Here is a 6,000-nt window from a genome sequence, read left to right as displayed (position 1 = left end):
CCGGCTCCGAGCCTCCCCATAGAATAAAGAACAACTTTAGAGAAGGGAAACTGTACCTTCCGCAGTGGTTCGAAAATAAGCAGCGGCAGCGCATGGAACTTACCTAGGTGGACGCCAGATGACGTTGCTAAAACAGGAAGCGGAAATGCGCATTTTTTTTAGAGCATTATTCAATATGGCCGCTTGTATCCGCTCGTGTACGTTCTAGCCACTGTAACGCTTGTATCCGCTCGTACGCGCCGTACCCGCCTCGGCTGCCGCGTAGCCGGTGCGTTCTAATTGCCAGGAGACCAAAGAGCCTCTACTGACGCCCATACAAACAAGCCACAAGTGAGTGAACAGAACGTGCGACTTTATTGGCAGAAGACAAGCAGTGTATGTACATTCTCGTGCAATAGCAGAAATAAAATTTGTATGTCGAGATACAATGGAATCTTTGACGCGAGCTCGTAAACGGCTCACCGTCGTCGTCACACATGGCGGTCTAGTAACGAGCGACAACCAGCGGCTCATGCAGATTGGTCAGTGTCCCGCCTGTTTGCAGCGGCAGTCGCCGTTAAAGATGAGCAACTTGCACTGCGAAACAATCGGGTGAACCAGGCATCTGCTGCCGCAGCCAACACAGCGACATGGACTACCCGGCATTTTAGCCTTAACTCCTTTACAACCTGCACGTTACTTTTCTTTCGGAGGCCGCTAATGTGTGGCTCGCACTTGGTGTCCCACATTGTCTCAATATGGACAAGTCGCTTTCGTGGGCATCCCCTTCATCAGCCACTTTTGCGGGCCTTTGCACCCAACTTCACACACGTCGGACCATGTAAGCACGTATGCCGGTCTCCGTTCGTGCTTAATCGCGGCCGAGAAAGGCAACAGGCACAATTTGCCCATGGCTGCAGCAGGAAAGGCTGAACGTGAACGGGGAGCACGAATCGCGGTGTGTAAATTGGGAGTCTATGTCGCTGTGCAGATTGCAGGAGCAAATGCTTACTTCGAGAAACTGCTTTCCAGTGCAACTGACCAGGCCGCCACATCCGATAAGCATAACACGGCGACCGTAACCAAGTGAGATAACAGTAAAAATAAACGGCAATCATTCACCACATAGTGTTCAGAGAATACGTTATACATTGGCTACAAACCATATGGCAACAGTGAGCATTCACATACACGGGTCTCTTAGGATACATTCAGCCGCCTACTTACAGGCATAATGCTTGCCTTCGTCGCATGTGGTGGTCTGGTAACGAGCGACAAACAGCAGTACAAACAGATTGGACAGAGCGTCGCACCTGTTTGAACCGACAGTTGCCGTTGAAGATGAGCAACTTCCATTGCGAAGAAATCAGGTGATGCAGGCATCTGCTGCCACAACCAACACAGCGAAATGGACTATCCGGCATTTTAGCGTTAACTCCTTTCCAACCTGCATGTTTCTTTTCTGTCGAGGGCCACTAATGTGTGGCTCACATTTGGCGTCCCACTTTGTCTCAATATGGACAAGTCGCTTTCGTGGGCATCACCTTCGGCAGCCATTTATGCGGGCCTTTCCACCCATGTGGCTATGAACTTAAACACGTTGGACCATGTAAGCACGTATGCTTGTCTCCGTTCGTGCTTAATTGCGACTGAGAAAGGCCGCAGGCACAATTTGCACATGGCTGCAGCAGGAAAGGCTGAACGGGGAGCACGAATCTTGGTGTGTAAATTGGGAGTCTATGCCGCTGTGCGGGCTGCAGGAGCAAATGCTTACCTCGAGAGACTGTTTTCCAATGCAACTGACCAGGCCCCCACATCCGATAAGCATAATACGGCAACCGTAACCAAGTGAGATAACAGCAAAAATAAACGGCAGTCATTCACCACATAGTGTTCAGAGAATACGTTATACATTGGCTACAAACCATATGGCAACAGTGAGCATTCACATACACGGGTCTCTTAGGATACATTCAGCCGCCTACTTACAGGCATAATGCTTGCCTTCGTCGCATGTGGTGGTCTGGTAACGAGCGGCAAACAGCAGTACAAACAGATTGGACAGAGCGTCGCACCTGTTTGAACCGACAGTTGCCGTTGAAGATGAGCAACTTCCATTGCGAAGAAATCAGGTGATGCAGGCATCTGCTGCCACAACCAACACAGCGAAATGGACTATCCGGCATTTTAGCGTTAACTCCTTTCAACCTGCATGTTTCTTTTCTGTCGAGGGCCACTAATGTGTGGCTCACATTTGGCGTCCCACTTTGTCTCAATATGGACAAGTCGCTTTCGTGGGCATCACCTTCGGCAGCCATTTATGCGGGCCTTTCCACCCATGTGGCTATGAACTTCAAACACGTTGGACCATGTAAGCACGTATGCTTGTCTCCGTTCGTGCTTAATTGCGACTGAGAAAGGCCGCAGGCACAATTTGCACATGGCTGCAGCAGGAAAGGCTGAACGGGGAGCACGAATCATGGTGTGTAAATTGGGAGTCTATGCCGCTGTGCGGACTGCAGGAGCAAATGTTTACCTCGAGAGACTGCTTACCAATGTAACTGAGCAGGCCCCCACATCCGAGAAATGAACACGGCGACCACAACCAAGTGGGGCAGCAAAACCAGATTCTGCAATCTATCATTCAGTGTAGCTTGCGCAAAGACCCAGGCTATCGAGGAAGAAGAGCAACCATCAACGAGACTAGGAATATGGAAAATGAGAAAGCTTGCATTCAAGAGAGAAGCCACCCTGCTCTGCAAGCACTGAAGGCCAAAAACATCAAGAAAAGTAAAATGGTGCATAGCAAACAGTGCGTAGGTTAATGCAAGAAACATGTCGATGTTGCATCAGCTATTTCAGGAGAGGAATTGTGCATGACAACATGCATTAAAAGGTACTGCTACAAATATGTTATGCTACTAGACAGTGACTGGTATTAAGTATCAGCGAAGAATCGGTTGACCTTTATGTTTGGATGAGGATGAATGATCTCTAACAAGAATGGACAATGAAAAAGCTTGCATTTATAGAAGAAAAATTACACTTGGCACAAATGGAATTGACATGGCCAGGAAGCTGATTAAGGGCAAACTGATGGAACTCTTTTGGCCAGCTTCGTCCGTGCTTGATCAGACGTTGCAGGCACATCTGGAGACGAAGAATTTCCATAAAGTCCTTTTTGAGTTACCTGGATGACTCAGCCAATTTGTCCGCGCTGGTGGAATGGTGGCTGAAGCTCTTTTCAGTCTTGACACAGTGCTCTGCAGACTTGATATCTCATGTAAATTCTTCTGCATGCGCTTCTTTGTTCGTGGTGTAAAAGCCTTGCAAATTCAGCTCCAGCCCCTTTCTGTTGGTGTGGATAGGAGCTCCTGTGATGACCAAGGTATGCTTGGCATGGACTCTGTTGGGGCAGAACGGTGACACATGAGATACAGCACAGATTAGCCAAACTCATGTGTGTTTTCTTTTATGTTCGAACCAATTATACTGAACCATAAACATGAGCAAACATTCATTTCTGCTGCAAACAAACGACATGTATCTCAAGACTAGCAAGACACTACAGCATATATCAGGCATACTTATTTCTGAACCACATGTTGTTTACCTTGTAGTAGCAGCCAATGTCCACACAATGGCCTTGTTGTAGCAGGCAGCAGCTTCTGTTTAGTGTGTGGAGTGTGTTGCTTTATACTGGTGCCATCCTCATTACTGCATGTCTGGAACAGAAATTTTGACTGAATCAGAAATTGAAAAAAGCACAATTTTGCAATATGAAATGCAAAAAGGTGTGACATATATATTGTAATGGTTTGCGACTACAGAACACATACAAATATACCCTGTCTGTTCTAGGGCACTTAAGCAGCATGTTAAATAAATATTGCTATTGTCCATAAATTTATGCCTGCCTAACTATACAATGCATGTAAACAGTTTAAGTATTATTAAGATCACAAATGAGAACATTTGTGCGTTCATTTATACACTGGAAGAGAATACACTGCTGGTTCCACAAGCAAATACATGAAAGTCATGAAGCTATTAGAAGTGATGCATTATTTTTCTGCACGAACGTGATGCACTGCTGCACTACTGCAAAAATGCCCTACGGTAAACCAAAGTGAACAGCAAGAACATTTGGAACCAACAAGTACGAAATATGAGTGAATTACCACGCTTGCAACTGTTTAATACATTAAATTCTGTACTTTCACATCATTTTACCAAAGGATTATTCGATTTTGTGGACGAAAAAAGTTGCCGGCGGACTCGAAAATAAGTTTTATATGTATATTGTTAAGGCTACCCAGTCACCTATGGCCACGGCTACAATAAGATTAAAAATGAGGCGCGCGTTCCGATATCGCTCTTTCTTTCCTGATTTGTGTGTGTATAACGACAGCCTCGCAAGTAACGGTTTACTTAGGAAACAGCAACGGAGGATCCCGGCTGCCATATGCTGTGCAGGATCTAGTTCGTTAACTTGTCTCCGCCTGTAAGTTAATGAGACGAATATTATATAACGATTCAAGCAGCGGTGTTAAACGACTCACCGTTATTGCCGTTGTCAGCCGCACCAGAATCCAGCTCCCGTTTCGATGCAGACGTGTTCCGAATGGCTCACGACCGATACCCAACTTTCGGGCTTGCATGTCCGCTTGCAAACACGTCACTTCACCCCAGGTTAAATAACGCGTGACATCGAAGCGCAATAAACTAGTTTTAGCGAAAAAGAAGCAACCAGCCTGAGCGCACGAACGAATGAATCCGTGCCGCCATGCACTCGAAAATACCGGCAAAAATTTTAAATCCAGGCCAGAGGTCACGTGAAAGATCGATGATGCTGAACGCTATTTGCGTTTATAATGACAAAGAAACAATAAACTTACTTACAAAGAATACAATATCAATTTAGCAATGATAATTTCGCCCTCTTTTTCATGCAATAAACGTGCTTCGGTAATTGTAGGCGAAAGTTTGCAAAAAAAAAAATTGCGCTTATTACGGCGCCTCCAGCGGAAAATGTTCAAACTAACGTAAGCATCCCGAAGTGATATTACTATGCTAGTTTTATTAGCAGCAGCGCGCGGTCGATTTTTTCGCCCTCTGTGGCCATTTGTTGAACTTGAGAGTGTGCGGGGCCTGGCCTCCCGCTCCCGCTTAAGATCTTCCCAGCGTGCAACTCGAGCTATCTCGATTGGACCGAGGAGGAGAGATGATAGCGCCGTGGATGGCCGCACTCCAGTGTGGCTGATGCTTGCTCGCTTCCGCCATCTTAGAAAGAGGCACTTAGAGGCACAAGCAAAAATGAATAAAAGAATGAAAACAAGCAATGACTTACAGAAATAAATGTCAGAGGTGCCAGTGATGTTATTGGTGTGATGGTGGAAGCATTTCATGTTTGGACAGTGATAAAGATTTCATTTCTCAGTTGGCGGCTTCACACATTTAACCCTCTTTTCATCTGTCTATGTCTCCTAAAGAGACAACGGAGCGGACGGCGCTCGCTTTTATGTGAGTGTAGCGGCATCCTGTTGATTTCACTGAACGTTTGGCGCGTTTCGTGTGTGCTGTAACTTAAATTTGCTGTCGTTGTAGTGTCAGTCTTCGGCGCAGCTTAATATGCAATGCAGAATGGTTCGCCGACATGTAGGTTGTTGTCTATTTCAAAGCAGTTACGCCGGTCGCCTAGCGCGTACCGCATACCCAGCTCCCTCGCCGCGCGTTTATACTTATGTACGCACGCTGCCTAGCTGGTACCGCGTGTCGGCATGGTTTTCTTAGGCACGCGCTTCTTGCACACTAACTATTAACCTCATCTTAAACGCTTATGGTTGAGGCATGGAAAATATTTGGTTGACAGCATCAAGGCAGTGCAGGGAATGAAACGAACCCGGTTAAAGGCAGAAAATGTATGCAGACAACTGAAAGGTTCTGTACAGGGACATTTTAGTAGACAAGTTGAATTATATTGATATGTGATAGAACCATCCAATGTTTTCAACAACCTTT

General features: G+C 46.2%; 1 long non-coding RNA gene across 1 annotated transcript; it reads right to left on the bottom strand.

Annotated features, from left to right (window-relative positions):
* Window positions 1-331: 331 nt before the first annotated feature.
* LOC129385703 (uncharacterized) lies at window positions 332-4,768 on the bottom strand. Its single transcript, XR_008613211.2, has 3 exons — window positions 4,542-4,768; window positions 3,593-3,704; window positions 332-3,385 (listed from the first exon to the last, which is right to left on the bottom strand). It is a non-coding gene; the product is annotated as an uncharacterized lncRNA (long non-coding RNA).
* Window positions 4,769-6,000: the final 1,232 nt, after the last annotated feature.

This window comes from Dermacentor andersoni, chromosome 7 (genome assembly GCF_023375885.2).
Source record: "Dermacentor andersoni chromosome 7, qqDerAnde1_hic_scaffold, whole genome shotgun sequence".
Taxonomy (NCBI): domain Eukaryota; kingdom Metazoa; phylum Arthropoda; class Arachnida; order Ixodida; family Ixodidae; genus Dermacentor; species Dermacentor andersoni.
The sequence above is the reverse complement of the archived record's forward strand: the minus strand, read 5'-3'. Positions and strand labels throughout refer to the sequence as shown.